Source organism: Eubalaena glacialis, chromosome 2, assembly GCF_028564815.1.
Source record: "Eubalaena glacialis isolate mEubGla1 chromosome 2, mEubGla1.1.hap2.+ XY, whole genome shotgun sequence".
In the NCBI taxonomy this organism is placed as follows: domain Eukaryota; kingdom Metazoa; phylum Chordata; class Mammalia; order Artiodactyla; family Balaenidae; genus Eubalaena; species Eubalaena glacialis.
In genome coordinates, this window is record NC_083717.1 from 148,506,548 (window position 1) to 148,526,358 (window position 19,811).

At 41.0% G+C, this 19,811-nt stretch overlaps 1 pseudogene; it reads left to right on the plus strand.

The window, feature by feature from the left end:
• The window catches only part of LOC133084708 (small ribosomal subunit protein eS1-like), a 41,224-nt pseudogene that overhangs the window by 3,722 nt on the left and 17,691 nt on the right, over window positions 1-19,811 (plus strand).

Here is a 19,811-nt window from a genome sequence, read left to right on the forward strand (position 1 = left end):
GCTCCCGCTCGCCGCAACTAGAGAAAGCCCACACACAACAACGAAGACCCAATGCAGCCAAAAACAAAACAACAACAACAACAAAAATCTGGCAGTATGGCATAGTTACCGAGCACATAGACTGTGGCTCTAGACTAGATGGGTCTGAATCCCAGCTCTGTCACTAACCGGCTGTGTGAATTTGGGCAAATAATCTAATCTCCGATTCCTCATTTTCTTACCTATAAAAGGGAGTCATAATAGTATCCTCCTCATAGGGAATTAAACAAATTAATATCTGTAAAAAACAGGTAGAACAATATTTGTTGCATAATGCTTGTTACATAACAAACACTATATAAATGTTTCAAAGATTTAAAAAGGGACATGAAAAGTATGGAATTATCCTTCAACCACCTTGTAAAAAAAGGGACGGGGGCTTATAAACATCTTTGTAGACCAGTTATGCATTGTTTCAATAGTGAGTTTGACTTAGTTTGACTTTAATGTCACAGTTTGACTTTAGTGTCACACACCAAATGCAACTCCATCATTCTAGAATTGGGATGTATTCCTACTACAGGGACATACGGTGTTGCTTCTATGTCTAAGAGGAGTTATCATTCTACTGTACATAAATTCAGAATCAGAAAATTTCATTGTAAGTTACCTTTACACAGGACATATGTGCATATACATGTCTTGGTTTTTCAAATAGCAGTGACTTTGCCTAAAGGAGCAGTGGCTTTCACATCCTCCTCTGGGTTGGGAAGAAGGCTTTATTGAAGAGGGAATATAAATGGAGATTTATTTGGGACTAGCTGAGATCTTCAGTTCTAAAAGGATTTGAGGCTGGCTTGATTAAGCACAGGCCCACAGCAAGAGATGTGCTAGTGGAATAGAAGCTTGTTGTCACTGCTCTAGCCCCTCATTCATTCAGGATTTATAAGCCCAAGATCTGCTGCCAGCCAGGTACAATGGCAAATGACGCCCTCATTCTCTGGCCTGGAGTCCCCCAGATTTCATGCTACCGCCCCTTATGCTTCCTTTCCATTAACTAACTGATAGGCCCTGACAGACTTTTTGTTTTCTCTCTCTTCTATAGTCTCCCCTTTTCTCTCCATCTTTGAAGGAGAAGGTAATGGAGAAGAGTCCTACTGCTTCCTCTAGGAGATCTTGAATGGACAGAAGAGTGTCCTTCTTGTCTTTGTCTAGGGATGAAAGTATAAATGAGGGGACAGCTTCAGATCCAAAATGATAGGCCTGGAAGGAACTGCAGAGTCCACTGGAATACTTCCTTACTTTGGGATTTTTAGACACATGGTAGGAGGAGTTAATGCTTGCACAGTGAACTAAGGTAAAGGGAGGAGATTGCTTATAGCTGAGGTGCCAAGCTGGGCACACCCGCTGCCCTGCTTGGCCACCCTGAGGGCTGAGGGGATCTTCAAGAGATCTGCAATCTTCAAAGCCAACCCTACATATCAAAAGCCGAAGGTGAGGAAAAAGAGACGATGGAGGGCCATCTAGAAGGATTATGATCCAGGCCTGATTGTCCATTGCCTGACCCTGGTTCAAATTTCATTGGCCAGTACTTGTCATATAGACACATCTGACTGTAAGGAAGACTGGGAACTGGGTTTAGCTTGTGTGTCCAGGAGGAAAGGATACTGATTTGGTGAATAGCCAGTCAGTCTCTACCATAGAGAGTATGTGGCCAATGGTGCTCCAAGGACAGTGGCAGAGTTGAAACACATTTCTTTTTTTTTTAATTAATAGCTACTTTATTTATTTATTTATTTTATTTACTTTTGGCTGTGTTGGGTCTTCGTTTCGTGCGAGGGCTTTCTCTAGTTGCGGCGAGCGGGGACCACTCTTCATCGCGGTGCGTGGGCCTCTCACTATCGCAGCCTCTGTTGTTGCGGAGCACAGGCTCCAGTCGCACAGGCTCAGTAGTTGTGGCTCACGGGCTCTAGAGCGCAGGCTCAGTAGTTGTGGCTCACGGGCCTAGTTGCTCCACGGCATGTGGGATCTTCCCAGACCAGGGCTCGAACCCGTGTGCCCTGCATTGGCAGGCGGATTCTCAACCACTGCGCCACCAGGGAAGCCCGAAACACATTTCTTAAACCAAAGCACAGTGCTCTCCTCACCAAACCACACTCTGCCATGTCTCTCATAGGTTTCTTACCTTAGGGGGATAAAAAACCCCACAGCCCACAAAAGTGGCTAAAAGGGAGCCAAGAAGAAAGTTGTTAGTCCCTTTTCTAAGAAAGATTGGTAAGAAAGCTTTGTTACTGAACCAACTTTGTTTTGCCTGGCGCTCAGCAAGCCAAAACGCTGAGACACCCAGGCCTGCAGCAAAGAGAAGGCTTATTTGCAAGGTGGACCAAATGAGGAGATGGGAGACAAGACTCAATTCCGCCTCCCCATAGGCAAGGGGCTGGGTGTGTTTATGGGATAACGAATATGGAAGCAAGGCGTCTGAGGCATGGGGCATGTGGGGGGCGTGGGGGGCATGGGGAAAAGGCGCGGTAATCGTGGTTCTGCGCAGGTGTAACTAAGTACAGGCCTCTGTAGTTCAAAAGTGGAGGCACTTAGCACGATCTGGGGGTGGAGTTTTCAGTCCTCTGCCATCAAAAGGTCACCAAGAGGACACTCGCACATGCCCAGTTGGAGGGTCGGCGGTCCTATCCAGTCTTTAACCAGCTCAGCTTCAACTAGTTACAGCTGAGACTCCAAGTTCCTGGAAAAAACTCCCCCAAACATCTTATTGTTTAGGCTGCATGTTGCTTGGAGGACATTCAGGTCTTAAAATGACCTTGATTAGTGAAGGCAGGTGAAATGGATTTGACTAATCATTATGCAAGGTTTCAGCATCAGCTATGTTCAATATCAGAAGTACGAGAAACAATACTCTCAAGGACTCAAGGAACCAAAATTGTATCTGATGGGCTCAAGTGTCATATTTTTAAAGTGAGCCTTGTTGATCTACGGAAAGATGAAGTTGCACTTAGAAAATCCAAGCTAACTACCGAGGATATTCAGGGCAAAAACTGTCTGACCAACTTCCATGGCATGGATCTTACCCATGAAAAAATGTGCTCCATGGTCAAAAGAATGGCAGACCATGACTGAAGCTCAGGTTGATGTCAAGACTACTGATGGCCATTTGCTTTGTCTGTTGTGTTGGTTTTATTAAAAAAACAGAAAAAGAAACAACCAGATTTGGAAGAACTCTTACACTCAGCCCCTACCTATAGGTCTGCCAAATCTAGAAAAAGATGATGGAAATCATGACCCAAGAGGTACAGACAAGTGATTTGAAAGAAGGGCTCTATAAATTGATTTCAGATTGCACTGGGAGAGACATAGAAAAGGCTTGTCAATCTAGAAACACCGCTTTATGATGTGTTCATTAGAAAAGTAAAAGCGCTGAAGAAGCCCAAGTTTGAATTGGGAAACTCATGGCGCTTCATAGTGAAGGCAATGGTTCTGGAAAAGCTCCCGGGGATGAGACTGGTGATAAGGTTGAGCGAGCTGATGGAGATGGGCCACCAGTCCACAAATCTGCCCCAAATTCAGACTTTTGTTTTTTTTTAACATCTTTATTGGAGTATAATTGCTTACAATGGTGTGTTAGTTTCTGCTGTACAACAAAGTGAATCAGCTGTACATATACATACATCCCCATATCTTCTCCCTCTTGCATCTCCCTCCCTTCCTCCCTATCCCACCCCTCTAGGTGGTCACAAAGCACCGAGCTGATCTCCCTGTGCTATGCGGCTGCTTCCCACTAGCTATCTATTTTACATTTGGTAGTGTATATATGTCCATGCCACTCTCTCACTTCGTCCCAGCCTGCCCTTCCCCCTCCCCGTGTCCTCAAGTCCATTCTCTACCTAAAATTCAGACTTTTAACGGTGACAAATACAAGTCTTATTTGTGGGGGGAAAAAAAGAAAAGCACAGCCCCTTAAAACCAATTCTGGTATAGAATCCAGTCAAATTCTGCTCACAGGAAAGGCCTGGTGCAACACGTGGGAATCCCACAAAGAAGGGTCAGCCTTGCCTCTTGATACGACAGAGCATCTCCACTGTACCATGAACCCTTTGTAAGAAAATCGGCCTCCGAATCCTCAGCCTTGCTTTTTCTCACTTCTTTCGGACCTTCCCCACTTGGTTCCTTCCTGCGGAGTGGGAGCCCAAGATGAGGGTTATTGCACGGTTCACCGCGAACACCTGTCTCTCGGTTTTACCTCAACCTTTGATTCAGATGCTTTCCTTCCCTTCCCTTCTATATTTGGCCCTTTGGTCTGTCCCCTGAGCTGACTTTCATCATCCAACTAGAAACAACACCCTCTTCTCGCTCCCAGTTTCTCTGGGAACCACAGGGAGTAACCCCCAAGCCTCCCGCCCTCCCCATGGGGCTAGCAGGGCTTCAAAGGCACATGGCGGCTGCCCCACCTCACGGCTGGGCTGCCTTTCTGTTTGAACAGCTTCCATTGCTCACTGCTGATCGGTAACTCAGTGATTCATTAAACACATAAACAATGAGTGAATCTGTTCCATTAGCGAGGCCACCTGTTGATCTCAGCCGCTCCGCCGCTCGCAGCTGAACTCGGTGCACATGAACAACAGAATGCCTCTGTCAGTCGAGCGCCCCGTCCGTGTTTGATGGCATGTTAGAGCTGGAAAAGCAGAGTCCCGGCTCTGCTGGCGCTTTCATGCCCTTCCTTTCATCTGGTGGCAGGGCTGCAAGAATATACTGTGGATACAATGCACCTCTCTATAATCAACGGGAAAACTCCAAGAGTTTGGTCATTATTGCCCCCGTAGGCTTGCGGGATGAGACAAAGAGGAGAGAGGGAAGATCCTGTACCCTTTGGCCTGCAGGTGCCGGGGCAACAGAATTAACCAAGGGCTACACAAAAACAAAAACAAAAAACCCAAACCAAGCGAAGCCAACTATCTGTAAAAAGCAATCCTATTGATTGCGATGACATCTTCTCTCCCCTGGAAATAATACAATCTTTGCTACTTGGCTGCTGGTTCCCGCAGCTGCGCCAGGCCTTGAGGAACTGGTCTACTAGTGTGTACCAGCTGATTTTAAATCAAGACTACTAAAAATCCTACAAAGCTGAGTTAAGGTTCTCACACAGGCATCACAGTCAAGAAAACTTGATATTATTATTTTAAAATACATAATTTTCTCTTATGCATAACTAACTCCTCCTATTATTATAATAAAGAGGGGGCCTTCCATAAGATCAGCAATATTTGCTTGGAGCCTGAAAGCTGTACATACCAAGAATAGGGAAACATAATCTTTTCTGAACTGAGTATTAAATTGTCTCTTTAGGGTGAATTTAGTTCTTGAATGCCATAGTCGTTAAGTTCTGTATTGCATACTTCAGAATTGTTAGGTATAAATTTCCCTGTAGTGACACTTCGATGGAAATATTTGATTACATAGCTCAGTTTTTATGTTTATGATAGGTTTATTCTAGTATATCAGTAAAAACTTTGTTGTTCACTGGTTTTTTAAGAAAATGGAAGATGAAGAAATAAAGGGAAATGACTCTTCAAAGCAAACTCCAGTTCCTATCAGCTTATGTAAAAATTTTTTTAAAAATCAGTTTTCATTGCCATACAGATTTCAGAGATTACTGTTGCTAGTGGCTGTTTTACTTTCATTTTTGTAGCCCTGGAAATGACAGAACTCCAAGTGAGGAATTCAATTTGTGCCTCTTTCATGAATATTATTTTGCTTTTAGAGGATGTACTTTGAGCTACAAACATTCAGAGTGAACAAGGTAAACAGACTGAGGCAGGCAGATCCCACTACTTGGGTTCTCTAGGCAGGTGTGAGCATATCTCCCTCATCCAATACATAAAAGGACCACGTGCATTTTCAAAGGAATTTCTGCAATTCTGGTCTTTTGACAACCACCACTACGATTTGATTGCCAAATGCAGGTGGTCGTGCAATCAAAAGAATCCTCAGAGTCCTCCATGCAAAAAAGAAAAGCACAAGAAGTGACTTCTAAAAAAGACTTAATAGGGGACTTCCCTGGTGGTCCAGTGGCTAAGACTCTGCACTCCCAATGCAGGGCGCCTGGGTTCGATCCCTGGTCAGGGAACTCGATCCCACATGCCGCAACTAAAGATCCCACATGCCGCAACTAAAGATCCCACATGCCGCAACTAAGACCGGTGCAGCCAAATAAATAAATAAATAAAATATTTTAAAAAAAGACTAAACAGGAGATAGCCACATACAAACTAACAATTAGATGGAAAACTCAGAGCTATCCTCTCATGTGATTAGACTAGTACCATCCAATAGAACTGTCTACAATGATGAAAGTGTCCTATACCCGTGCTGTCCAGTGAGATAGCCACTAGCCACATGTGGCTACTGAGTACTTGAAAGGCGGCTAATATGACTGAGGAACTAAATGTCAATCTTAGTTAACTTAAGTGTAAATAGACACATGTATTTAGTGGTTACTGTATTGAACCAACAAGGATTATTCTGTAACTCAGTGAGGACATAGACCAGGTTGGTCTTGATTGTGATATGCCCAGTACCTGGGTTGGTTTCCTACCTTCGTTGTAAACACTCAATAAATATTTTTTGCATGAGAACATAAATCTGATCATGCTGCATCCTCCCTTAATAGTCTTTGGTGCTTCTCCCGGCCAGAGAGCTCTTAAGTCCTGGCAGGCCCTCAACTCCATCTACCTTCTGCTCCAGCATATACAATTTTTTAATCCATCCTTTGACTTACCCTCATTTTCCTGTCACTCTGTTTTTGTATGTGCAATTTCCTTGGCCTGGAATACTCTTCTTCCCACTCGTCCACCTCGGCAGATCTCTGCTTATCTTTCAAGACCGGAAATATGACTTTCTTTGTAAAATTTTTGCCGACTGCCTCAGACTGAGTTAATCACCCTCTTCTTTGGGTTCCCATAGTGGCGTAGTATAAATATCAGAGCCGGGGTGTCTTAGGGCAGATTCTCAGATCTGTGAGCAAATATTTGTAAGGAAATTCCCAAGGGAAACTAGGAAAGTAGTGGGTGGGGGCAGAGGGCGGGGAGGGGAGGAAGCCAAGTAAGTGTGCAATCACAAAGTCACACAGAGGGTGGTTTTTGCCCGATCTGCAGACAAACTTATTAACTCTATAAATCAAGCCTTAGAGTTGTCCTGAATGAAGGCAAAGAAACTAGAGCTTTCAGACTCTCACATCCATCAGTAACTAGTTAAGGACCACCCAGGGGCTGTGTGTGCACTCCCAGGCACTTTGGTCTCTCCATCTGCGTGTGCCAAGGAGACTCAAAGGATAGTTCTCCAAGACAGAGGGCAGGTTCTGGCTGTGGGAAGTGAAGCCATTAGACATTCGACATTATCCACTACGAGGGGTATTAGAATTGAGTCTATCTGGTTGCAAACCCAGATATATCTTTTCCTAGAGAATTGTGACAATTGTTTTCAGTCTCAGTTTCCTCCTCTGTAAGATTTAGAAAATAATTGTATCTAACTCTCGGGCTTAAGGTGAAGTTTAAATAGGATAATGTGTGGAAAGTATTTAGCATAGTGTGGGGTAACTCGTAAAAAAGTCAAAAAATGTTACATTATTATAACACAGCATCTTATTATGATTGCATATCACTCCTCCACAAGCGTTGAGATTTTCTAGGGCAGTAATTGGCCTCATTGGTCTTTAAATCACTTGAATCTAAGCCAATGCCTGATCTTGAGTAGATGTCAGATCAATCAATATTTCTTGAGTAAATGAGTGATACTCACTTTTGAACTAATCTCTCTTATCACCTGTGATGATACATTGAAATTCTCTCTTCATGTGTCTATTTTGCCCAGTAGACCACATTGGTAAGGTTTCTTATTCTCTTTTGATTCCCTGAAATATGGCACACACTGATACATGACAGTTGCTAAATAATTGTTGAACTGACGTTTGTTGGTTAAGGGTCCAGAATCCTCTAAGGGTAAGACCATTATAATCTGAAGGGTTGTTTTCTCTACTTCAGAGGAGTTTGTTTGCAGTCAGTGATCTCAGGTCACTTACGGTTCAGTATAGGAAAACAGAAACTCCTCTAGGTTTTCAAGCAGAATATGATTTAATAGAGGGAATTAGGTGCTATAGCAGGCAGAGTTTCTAAAATGATCCCCTAAAGAAGTTCCCCCACTAATCCCAGAAGCTCTGAATGTGCTCATATATCATTCCTGTGATTATGTTGTGTTATATGGCATAGTTTACCTTAAGAAAGAGATTACTTGGGTGGCCTGATCTAATCACAAGAGCCCTTAAAAGCAGGGCATGTTCTCAGCTGAGAACAGAAAAGTCAGAGCAGAAGTGTGAGGGCATTTGACCTGAGGGTCTTGTTGCCGGACACGATGTTCTAAGAAAGACTTCATGTGCCGTTGCTAGTTTGAAGGTAGAGGAGGCCATGTGGGGGGGAATGTGGGTGGCTTTTAGGAGCTGGAGAGGCCTCTGGCTGACAGCAAGCAAGGAATTGGGGACCTCAGTCCTAAAACCATAAAGAGATGAATTCTGCCAACATCCTGAATGAACCTGGGAGGAGATTCTTTCCAGAGCCTCCAGGTAAGATCCCAATCTGTCTGACACCTTGGTTTCAGCCTTGTGAGACCGTGGGCATAGAAGCCAGCTGAGCCTGAACTTCTGACCTATAGAGCTGTGAGGTAATAAATGGGGGTTACTTCAGGCTGCTAAGTTTGCAATAGCTTGCTACACCGTGATAGAAGACAAATGCAGTGCTTACCAGATTGTGGAAAAACCTGGAGTCAGGAAAGCAAGGTGGGCTACTCCCAGCTTTCAGGTTATATCCCCACAGGCTGCCACCCAAGATCAGGAGCTGCAGGAAATTACAACTGACTCACAGCCCTGAAGCGGGGGCCTGGCAGTGAAGGAGACCAGCCAGCTGCCTCACTGGCCACACTTACTGACAGTCACGCTCAGTTACCCACACCGCTGCTGACAGAGGAAGAGGGGCCCTTGCTCTCTCCCACCTTACAAATAAATTCCCAAATGAATTTTATTGTCAAACATGTCATATCCAGAACCTTGGTGGAGAGGAAGTCTGGGATATGTAGTTCCCAGGCATCAAGCACCTGAGATATAGGCAGGGGTTGGGGAAAACGCTAACTGACAATGAATGGTACCCAATATGGCTCTTCAAACTTTTAAAATCCTTTCAAGTCAGCCTTCTTGTAGGAATTATTATTTTTATTTTACAGATCAGAAAACTGGGGTTCAGTTGGGTTAAATATCTTGCCTAAAATCTCATAAATAGGAAGTAGCAAAACCAAGATTAGAACCCAGATCTGTTTCTTCCCAAGCCTACATTTTTCAGCCTCTGCAGCTGCTGCTGGCCTTGGGATGGAATTTATGTGATTGCCTGACAGTTGGACCCTCTGGGCCCAACTGAGGGGGCAGTAGAAGTGGTAGCAATTCCATTTTCTTAAAGAGTTCCTTTGGTTCCTGGTCTGAGGCTGCTGTTAGTCTCATGTTGGGGGCCTCTCTCCTCCTCTCCCCTCCCCTCATTCCAGCTTCCTCCTTGGCCCGTAGTCTCTGACTTTGGACACAGCCCTGGCAATGTGTGCTCTGACTTCTGGGTTTATTTGGGGGCATTCCCTGCTGTCCTTCTGTCTTATGAACACATAGGATTGGCCCTTCTCTGGGCTCAAGGTCTCTCTGCCTTTCCCCCATGGGGGCTGGTGCTGGGCTAGCAGCAGCGTCCGAAGGAACGTTCCCTGAAGAGAGGGGTCATGGAGCATTTCCCCCAGACAGCTCTATCTTCGCTGCATACCAATTCAATTACAAACAAATTGGCCCACGGGCTCAAGCACGAGAGCAATTTGGCCTTCTCTCTTCTCTTGCTGACAGTTTTAAACCTGCTTTCTTTAAAAACCCAACTCTGTGAGATTTTAGCACCCAAGCCTAAGAGAGGTGGGATGCAATTATCCCAAATACTGGGGTGCAGGGAAGCTCAGGGGAGAAGCTCTGCATAACATTTTTTCAGGAAAAATGGAAGAGAAAGAGACAGGTTCTCTGGGATTTCCCATGACTGCAGATTAGAGGCTGGGGAGCTGGTCTTTCCAGATCTGCCTCGACCACCTCAGGGTTCTCTTTTCCCCCTGGCTGGCTCCTTTTCTCTTTTGGACTTTTCCTCAATGGTGAGGAATTCATCTCTGGGTTTCTACAAGAAAGAAGAAATGCTTCAACAGTCTCTAGTATGCCTTAAAGGACATCTTTTTTAAACATATGCTCACAGTTTGATACACCTGAACTCAAATAAAGGCAGGGCATCTATGTCAGAGATAAGTGTATAGCCTACCTATTTAGAAAGTCGAGGATCAGCCAGGTTTTCTTCACTTGGATCCCATGGGAAAACTGTTTGGAGGGAGACACGGGAAAGAATGAGCTCCTTCTGCCTTGTTAAAAGTCTATTTAAAAACACTTTAAGTGGGAGACCCAACTTAACTAGAAAGAAAAGCAGATATAAAGTAAGGTTGTACATGTAGTTGGTTCTTTTGATTAAAAATTCCTCAGTCCAGGTTTCCCTCAGTGGTATTATTCTGGGTTGCATACGGACATTGCTGGAGTAAAGTCTGCTCCATTTGCTTCCTTCCATCCCCTTGTCTCTTTGGGAAAGATCACTTGTCACTTTCGATCATCACATCACTCACACTTCTCACGTGAGGACCTGCATGGAGTTTTTGGTGCAAATCTAGTTCACTTGGGCTGAGGTGCCTGGCTGGCAGGGAGCTGAGACAACTCCCTCATCGCAGGACCGATCAGGAGAGCCTCTTCCACACCACTCTTCTTTTCACAGAGATGTCTCAGATGATTTCCAGGGTGATCCAGAAGATCTTACTGAGATGCTTAAAAAGACAAAGTCAAACGATGGGTCTAGAAATGGGCATGTTCTCGGCTACGCGCTGGGGGATATGCCAGTGACTTGGGTAGATGCATTCACTGTTCCCATGGAGTCCAGTGGGGGAAACAAACAAGTGCAGGTGCTTAACAGTGACAGCCATGCTATGATGGGGAGAAGGATATCATGAGAGCACAAAAAAATGGATGTGTAACCCTGATGTAGCAAGAAGACGTCCTAGAAGAGATGGAGATTGGGGATAAGGATGCTAATGATATTGCAGAGTCTCTGTGATGAGGCCTCAGAAACTGACTTGAGTAGAGAATAGACCTGTGTGTCACTGAAGGACATTTGCCGGGGAGTACCTCTATTAGGTCCACTTGGATTGATTGCAACACTACCCTGGCCGAGCCGATGGATTTCGCAGCTGCACTTTGATGGCTTTCGACTTCTCCATCACTAAGTCAGTCAACGAGCCAGAGCTCCTCCTTATTTATTTCCTGCCTCTCTTAAACAACAGCTGTGTAACTCAGTGCTCTTAAAGGGGAAATGTTGAAAAGTAGATAGGAATCCCAAGAGGAATGTGTGGTGAGGGGAGTGGGAGACCAGGCTGATTCTTCCCTCGGCTCGGTTGTATATGGCACCTGCCTCACCTCATCTGAGCACTCAGCCTTCAGGTCATGATGAAAAAGAAGATGCTGGGATCATCCTGTCAAACTGTCAAATTTGGGGGTGAATGAAATATCCACGAGGGATCTCCAAGAAGACAGAATACTCATATTTACTTTCAACCAGGAAGAATTGGAACCTATGTCTCCAGATTTGGAAGTCTAGGATATTAATTCATTGTGACATCTGGTCCTTCTCTTTGATATTTTAAAAATAGGCTAGAAACAGAATTGTGAATCCATGCTCTAAAGCACTACTCTCAGATTCTGGGAAAGAATGCAACTCTGAGTTTATCTTGTTTATCCAACTAGTCTCTGGTCATTTGTGTAACATGATATTCATCCATTGGATGCTCTAAGCCAATTTCTAGCACAAGGTTTCCATTTTGTTATAATCATCCATGAAAGAAAAGAATGTGGAAATGTTTGTCTTGCCATTTTCAAGGACTGTGGTGGTACCAGTAGCTGGCTGCTTCTAGTCTTTGCTGCAGCTACTCGAGAATGTGAGATTCCCTAAGAATCCCAGAATTTTGGAACTAGGAAGAAAAATCAGCAACATGTAACAAGGACCATAAAGATGCTCATACCCTTTGTTCCAGTCAATACACTCCAAGGAACTGCAAAGAAATGTCACTTAACAGACCCACAAATATACATTATCAAAGATGTTCACTCTAGTAATTTTTTTTTTTTTTTTTGGTAAAAGTAAAATAATGAGAGACCACCAAGATGTTCAACATTATGGATCTTGTTTTGAAAGTTGAGACACATTCACTTGAAGGACTATTATGCAGTCCTAAAATAATTATGACATCTATAATTATGAAAGCAATTATTCACAAATGTTGAATGAATGCCTACCATGTATCTCTACTCTGGTGCAATAAAGGAATATGCAGATTTCAAATCTATGTACGCTATGATGTTAGCTATGTGCAAGATGCATGCCTGTGGAAGAAATTGTGTAGAAATGTTATTCGTTGGCAGGGTAATGAATAATATATAAGTGTCTTGGAAAATTTTTGTTACATTGTCTTAGATGCCAATTAATATACGTGAAAATTATGATAGGAGTACAGAAGAAGGTGCTGCTAGCTTTCGGGAAGACTTCTGAGAATGTAAGAGTGACCATCCATTCATTCTTGGTTCATATATTTATTGAGCAACTACTATGTGCTAAAAATACAACAGTGGTTAAGACAGAGTCACAATCTTCACAATTTTTAGTCAGATCTGTGTTTTACTTTACTTAATTTTAATTTAATGAATACTTGAATTTTAAAAGTCACCTTTAAAATAATCTATGCTAATTTCCGTCTTTCCTATCTCCTTCTTCCAAAAACACTTGTTGTTAGAGGTACAATTTAAGTTACAGAGACAGTAATTTCCCCGAGCTCACACCACTTACTTACAGCAAACCTGGTACTTGAATCTGACTCTCAGTTTACCTGCTACCTCACTCCCCTCATTTCTCTCATGGTCCTCTCATCTCTTTTAGAAATAAGTTGTTAGAACAACAATGGAGGATCAGACAAGCCCTATTTAGAACCATGTTTTAACAAATTGGACAGGAAGTGAGAATGGTCTAGACCAGTGCTTCCAAAGATATACAGTACATTGAGATCACCCTAGGGTCTTGTCTAAGTGCAGATTTTGATTCTGGAGTCTGGAGTGGGCCTTGAGAGTCTCCATTTCTCACAAGTTCCCAGGTGAGGCTGATAGTACCTGTTCTTGAGTAGCAAGGATCTAAAGGATGGAAACTGTCTACGTACAGAGGAAATTCAAGTTTAATGTGTAGCCAGTGCTCTTTCTAGTTTTATCCCAGGGAAGTAAAGATGTCAATTATTTACAAAGTCTATTCTTTCTGTTACTAACTGCTGACATGCTTTCTTTCCCTCTCAGCTCACAATATGACCATGAAAGGCAGCAAAGTAGTCTAGAACTATACCCCTAAGAGATAATGGAACAGGAGTTCACACCTGGCTCATCTGACACCCAAGCCCCTTCTCTTAACTACTGTGATGTGCAGTACTCACCATGTGTCCCCCACCCTGGCAGTACTCACCATGTGTCCCCCACCCAAGTGGTCAAGGGCCAGATTTTTGGAGTCAAGACCAAAACTTGGCTGAAATCCAACTAAGCACTTAATAGTGGGGACAAGTTACCTCCTTTATGTGTGTTTCTATTTCTTCAGCTATATATGCAGACAATAATAACATCAATCTCATTGGATGGTTGTATAGATTAAATGAGATAATGTATACTAGTCACTTACCTCAGTGTCTGGCATGGAGCAAGTGCTCAGTAAAAGTGGATATGATTATCATGGTTAGTTGAGTCTGAATCTCATTCTGCATTGTTATCCTAGGGGAATTCACACGAGCCTGGTGCTTGAGGCAGACAGGCTATTAAATAATTATATTTATTTCAAATTTAATATTAATTGAACATACTCTAAATATAAATAATAAATAAAATGCTAAATAAAATATATACATTATGAATATATGCATATTTAGATGACCATATAGATATATTTAAATAAAATTTAATATATCTAATTAAAATATTGATACAATAACTATATATGGACAAAATATAAATCAGAGAAATAAGTAATGTTTAAATAAAAATAAAGCTATAAAAAATGTAATATAATGTAAATAAATTTAAATAATATATTAAAATCATTTAAATACATTGTATATCATTTTTATATGTGCTATATATGTATGTGCGTATATATATATGTACATGAATGCAACAATTGTTAATGCACAAATTTTTGAATACTATAAGAATACAGAAGATGGTGTAACTTGACTTTCGGGGATGGTGGGAGAGAGAACTTTTGAGCTGAGTCTTGAAGGATTAATTTGAGGTTGGGAAAAAGCGTTTTGGGCTGAGGGTTTGGGGTGAGGAGGGCGGTAGGCAATAGGCTGTAATGAAAATTGGTGCTAGTTTGTAAAGAGCCCCTAAATCATGACCTTTATCTCTGGGAAGGTGGTTTTGAGCAAGCCAGGCATGTGATGAGATGTGTGTTATAGTAAGTAAGTCTGTAGGGTGGATAACTTGGTAGAAGAGCTTTGGTCTGCTTCCATCAGAAGTCTAAGCATCATCCAACCCAGCGATCATCTTTCAAAACTGCCCTCCCCAGTGAAGAGGAAAGGGGGAAGCAACCACTGTAATTGGGTATTTTCTAGTCAGTGTGTTTCTGGGTACTAAAATTCACATTCAGTGGTAAGGTTTGAGGCATTTTCCCTGAAGAGGAAAAAAGAATTGTTGATGCAAAAAATGTATGAAAGGAGGAAAAAGTGAACACGGAGAAATGCCTTATTCATGTTCCTATTCTCAATACTAATTTCTTATCCTTAGAGACCCTTCCCTTTAACCTGACCTTGAAAAGAATGAACTCTGAATGTCTCAGGAGTGTTTATGATTGAGGTGAAGACTGAAGGTAGGATGCTCTGATGATGGAGGGAAATTTTAATTCTCTTCCTTCATCGCTGGCTATATCATGCAGTTGGAGAAGGAAAGGAAACATTTCCTTAAAAAGAAAACATTCTAAAATTGGAATCTGATAAAACCCCTCATATCATCTCCAAAGGGAATCACTTTATAGGGTGTTTCTTGGCAATGAGATGCATAGATCTGCATATCTTTATTGGTCTTGCTCACAGGAATAGCATCTTAAAGTCTTGTTCCATAACATATCATGCAAAAATAAACGATAATTATACTTGACAGTTCCTTTCATTTAAGGATCGTAATCTTCCAAATGTTAATCAATAAAGACTCATAATACCCTATGAGGAAGGTAAATGTTATTGTGCTATTTTATGGATGAGGAAGATGATTAATAAGATTATTAAGCAATTTGCCCATAACAAGGTGAGTTAGTAGATATGGGAGTCAAATTTCCACCCTCTGAGACAAACACGGTAATTGCTAAACCAAGATAAAAGCCTTTACTCTTCCTTTTAAAATGATTGTGCAAAATTGAATCATGGCTTTTTGCTTCCAAGTTACCCAAGAATCTAGAGATCATCCAAAATAAAAATATGATGATACATTTTTCAAAAAGGGAGAGTCCCATATTTACCATGTGTGAATTTGTTTCCTCATTGGTTAACAGAACCTCAGGACTGCAGTGAGCTTTTATTTAGGATTATTTATTTTATTTTTATTGAAATTCAGTTGATGTACAATATTATATATTACAGGTGTACAATATAGTGATTCACAATTTTTAAAGGTTATACTCTCAAAAAACTAAAAATAGAATTCCCATATGACCCAGCAATACCACACCTGGGTATATATCCCCCCAAAAAACCAAAACACTAATTCGAAAAGACATGCAGCGTTCATAGCAGCATTATTTACATCAACAGATGAATGGATAAAGAATATGTGGTATATATACACAATTACACAATGGAATACTGCTCAGCCATAACAAAGAATGAAATTTTGCCATCTGCAGCAACATGGATGGACTTGGAGGACTGTAGTGTTTTGTTGCTTAACCAATTTGTAGCTGCATCACAATCTTTACAAAGAAGGAATGAAGTTTGTTATTACTTGGAATACTCACTATTTTCTAAATCTGTCCTATATTTAGATCTATGTCTTGTAGGATGCACCTAACACAGTACTTGGGGCTTTAGATGAGAATAATTTCATACCGCTTATTAGGATGTAGAGTTCTAGTGTGTTTTCTCTAATAATACCAGCTATACTTTATTAAGCACTTATCACGTGACACACACTTTGCTAAAGGCTCAACATAATTCACATTATTCTGTAAACACTGTGAAGAAGGTTCTGTCTGCATTTGACAGATGAGAAGTCTGAAGCTTCAATAGGTTAGAAAACTTGCTCAGTCACGATAGCATAGCTAACAAGTGCTAAAGCCTAGAATCTCCCAAGATTGTCTGATCCTAAAACCCGACTATTCTGAATATCAGATTGCAAGCAAAAACATCAGATCATTAGAACTCCCTCCGAAAGAATAATAGAAGTTTAATACATGTCTTTTTCTGTGCTTTAGCTTTCATTAAAATGAGATTAAACATTTGACATACTTCTTTACCTGACCAAAATGGCAGTGGAAATTTGTAGGTGGATCCTGCTATAGGCTCAGATACAGAATTCGTAGGAAACAACTATAGCAAAACATTAGTCTTTAGATAAAGTTTCTCCAATCCCTGGAGTTCTCATTTTTCTTCACAGACTGAAGTAAGTAAGTATACACTGCTACTTTCTGTCTCCCTGATCATACCAAGCATCTCCCCCAGGACACATACTTAGTAGTTGTCAAAAATTCATTTTGTTGTTTCAAAGGCTTTTTTCTGTTCAATATTCAATTTTAGTTCCCTTTGCTTTTTTGACTTCTCTATAAAATGTTGGCAACATCTGAAGTTCCATTCTCTTCTGATCATGATGACATTCCAACTCTGTTACTATTTACCTCATTGGTTCCATGGGGGACTTTTCTAAAGGTTGTTTGTTTTGCTGAAGGACTGGTAAATGATGTGTTTCAGAAGTGATATTTTGACTTGTAGGGGCCAGGCAATCTGGACACGGAGAGACTTTCTATAAATCCCACATGTTTTTCCGTATTTCAATGCTGTCATCTTAAATGCAGCATCTGTGGCGTAAAACTGCCAAAGAGGGTCATATTTTTATTTTTTACCAATAATTCTAGGCGACCTGCTTTTGCCCAGATCCAACAACTTAGATTATTTACTGACTTTTCTATTAAATGGGGCCATTTTTTCTGAACACTAAAGATTTGATGTAGTATAAAATATCTCTTTGGCACTGCCACTTAAAAATGTATACACATGCTACTTCCAGCAAACAGTCTTCTTGAAGAACAAGATGAACATTTAATGGAAGCTTTAATTCTAACTTAAGACACTTAAATATATTACACTAGCAAAAAAGAATTCACCAACAGCTGCATGTCTGAGAGACCAAGGGACTGATTAAGTCTGTCACATGGACAACATCTAACTCTTTGAATGGTAGGTGTGCACTACAGCTTGGAGTAAGTCTGTTACCAGATGAGCCAACTTCAAAGATAGTGGTGGGCAGCGCAGCCGATAGTAGGAGGTGGGGAAGCATTAAAGCTTCAAAGAAAGTTGAGGTTAGTTTAAAAAAATAAAAACTTAAATTCACTGAACACAAAGATATTTTGAGGTATGTTGATAATGACCTGACATTTATTTTCAGTTTTTGTGACATTAGTATGCAAAGACAGATTAAATAAATAATGTAAATTAATTGCATTTATATTTTAAACAGAAGAGTACTTCAAATGCAAATAGGAGACATCCTGTCTACAAGGATATTTAGCCAATTGCTTGATGCATGTGGTTGCGAAGCGTATTGAATGTTGTCCAAGAGGCACAGATGGGATGATTTAGGCACAAACAACTTTTATTTTGTTACTTCTGTGCAAACTCTTGGACATACCTGCCTTTATAAAAATTATATTCTTGATGTACATATGAAAAGCCTTAAATATACATCAAGAAATTATATAGAGAGCAGTTTCTTGGCTAATATCTAGGGTTATTAAACTTTAATATATTACAGATCCATATTCCTTACAGATTTGTTATAATTTAGGAGCTAAATGTTGACAGTTCCTAGTTACAGAACTTTTATTTAAGATTTCTATCAAAATAACATCTCCCACCTGATTTGAAGCAGCAATTTCTGGGATTGTTTCTTTTTTTATGCATACATATTGTGAATGCCCTAGATGATACAGTCAGACTGAAGTACTTTTGATACTAGGAAACTCTTATGCCTGAGATGTTGTGAAAACCTTTTCCTGAGCCCCCCAACTCCCCACCAAAGTATTTGTTTGCTTCTTCTAGTTGGATACTAGGAGGCTTAGAACCATGTTTGTGGCCCACCCCCAATAATGTATAGGATTTCATGTCAGGCATGTTTCTATACTAGTTTCACTCCCGGTTTGAATTTATTTTCCTACTCCTGTTTTCTTTTTAAATTTTCTTTAAAATTTTGTTAATATTAAATCTTATAATTTCAAATAGTTTTCTTTTAAATTTTACTTAACCTTATCACAGGATATAAGCCACTTAAAAAAGCTTTCTCAAACTGAATAGCACAGCAATGAATGAAATAAAAAATACAGCTGTTTTGATACCTAGAGCTAACTCATGATACAAATGCCAAAGCTTTAACTGCCTTTTTGCATGGATGGCACATGGTTGCCTAGATTTCCAAGGGCAAAGTGGAATTAGAAAGAATATTATTATAAATGATGAACTCATCCAGGTCATAATGAGGATAATTATTTTTGTGTATCTTTATCCCTCTGGGATATGGAATAATTGCATCAGTGCTTTGCCAAGTAATATTGAAACATTGTTATTGGTTGAAACAAAATGCAAGTCTTTGTCTGGCCTGATCCAATATGTCCAAATGCAAAGAACCATACAGAGAAGGTAACGCCCAGATTCACATTTACTAAGGGATTCCAAATAATGCCCTAAATGACTATTTGGAGCTCAGTTACATGCAGGTGCTAGGAGGATTTATGCTGTGAATGCCTGAAATACTTTCTCCACGGAGGGGAGATTATTAAGTACTAGTGAGCCTGAGTGTTTGGTGCCAATACTAACCATTAACTTTTGGCTCTGAGCCATGACTGTCTACTCTGCAGTGGATTCTGCCACCAAGGGGAAGGTCATTAAGGGCTGTTCTTTATTCTCGTTAGTATGTTCCAACATAATTAACAGAAGTTGTTCACCAGATGGTTTCCTTCCTGTCAGCAAGTACCTCCAGCTTAATGGGCTATGCAGGATTCTTTACTTTAAGTGGGTGAGGCGGGAAGCAAATTTAAAATATACCATCTTTGATCCTCTCACTTCTAATTAGTTCTAAAGGCTTTAGATAATAATGTAAAGGGGGAAGGGAAATGAAATCATTCTAGAAATCAAAGAGTCACAGAAGGCCAACAGGAGTTTTATACATATCATGGAGTGCTTCTTCCTCTGTGCTAGGTCTCTGCCCAGCACCAAGAAAAGTGCAGAGACTATTGTCAGCTTCCTGCTGAAACATGTTCATAGAGCCTTAGAGCTGAAATGGATTTAAAATATGATAATAAAATTCAATAAATGCTAACTTGGTTCCCACTGGGTCTCAGAAATTGTACTGGGTGCTGGGGATATACAGCAAGACCTTGCCCTTGTTGCTCCAGAGGTTG